Genomic DNA, 1,436 nt, shown 5'->3' on the forward strand with positions numbered 1-1,436 from the left:
TACAGCAAACTATATTCCAGGCCTTAGCCACTGCCCCTGTGGAAGAATAGAGGTCTGCAACACCCCTTCCCACCAGGGGTCCAGCCTGAGCCAGCTCTGCTTGGGACCTGTTTTCAGACTCAGCCAAAAGGAGACATGGTCTCACAGATGCTGCAACCGGAACTGATTTTATATTTAAAAATTAAGGCAGTAAGATATAAGATGTAATAAGGTACCAGACAGCAGATATTATGTTGTAGAGGAGTTTATTAAGTGAGCATGGGGCGGGGGGGGGGGGGGGGGGAGAAGGAAAAAGGGGAAGGAGAGAGAGAGAGAATAAGAGTGAGTAAGAGGGAAAGTAAGAGGGAGGGGTGAGGTAGGACTGTCCTTTTATATAGCCCTGGGCAGGACCACGCCCCACCCCCGGGGCAGGTAAGCAATTAACATCACAGGTAGGCGGACAGAAGCAGAATGCTAACACGAGTAGACAAGTTAGATAATAAACAGATGCATTTTATCCAGTGTGGTGGGTACAACTAAGGAAAGTACACAACTCAGGAAAGAGAACAGGACCAGAGGACTCGGCATTTTCCAGTGGCTGGTCAGGGAGGTGATGCTGAGTAAATTAAGTACCTGAGCCATATGGGAGTCTAGGAGGGATTGCTCCCAACAGAGGAAGAAGAGAGTTAAGTTCCTAAATATGTTTCACACTATCTTATTTATTTAAATGAAAATAATAGTCTTCCTGTCGCGGCCGCCATCGGAGAGCAGCAGCCATGGCCCTGGGCTACCCCATGGCCATGGGCCTCAACAAGGGCCACAAGGTGATGGAGAATGCCAGCACAACCCACTCCACGGGCGACTCACCAAGCGCACCAAGTTCCTGCAGGACATGATCAGGGAGTTGTGCGGCTTCGCGCCTTATGAGCGGTGCGCCATGGAGCTGCTCTAGGTGTCCAAGGACAAGCTCGCGCTCAAGTTCATCAAGAAGAGGGTGGCCATGCACTTCCGGGCCAAGAGGAAGGGGGAGGAGCTTAGCAACGGGCTGGCAGCCATGTGGAAGGCAGTGGCCAAGAAGGACTGATGCCCCCTCCCCCAATAAACGTTTATGCACAGTTTACACACACACACACACACACACACAGAGGAAAATAATAACCCATATTCATGTCATAATCCTCATTTCCTAGCTGCTACCACAGATTGGCTCTGTAGTCAAGACTCCAGCAGCAATCAATAAAACCAATGAAAGCATCTTGAGACTCATTTAGCTGTGGGAAATTTACAGTAAACGGTACTGTGATGGTTAATATTATGTGTCGATAAGCTTGCATTGATAGATACAAAGATGAAAACATTACTTCTCATGTGCTGTGAGGATGATTCTGGAAGAGTCTAGCCCTTAGATCTGCGGCAGGATGGCAGGCCTCTTCACCAGTGTGGCAGCATCGTCCAGT

General features: G+C 49.2%; 1 pseudogene; it reads left to right on the plus strand.

Moving 5' to 3' along the window:
- The first annotated feature begins 755 nt into the window (after positions 1-755).
- On the plus strand, positions 756-1,063 carry LOC127193083 (60S ribosomal protein L36-like; annotated as a pseudogene).
- The last annotated feature ends 373 nt before the right edge of the window (positions 1,064-1,436 follow it).

This window comes from Acomys russatus, chromosome 8, assembly GCF_903995435.1.
Source record: "Acomys russatus chromosome 8, mAcoRus1.1, whole genome shotgun sequence".
Lineage (NCBI taxonomy): Eukaryota > Metazoa > Chordata > Mammalia > Rodentia > Muridae > Acomys > Acomys russatus.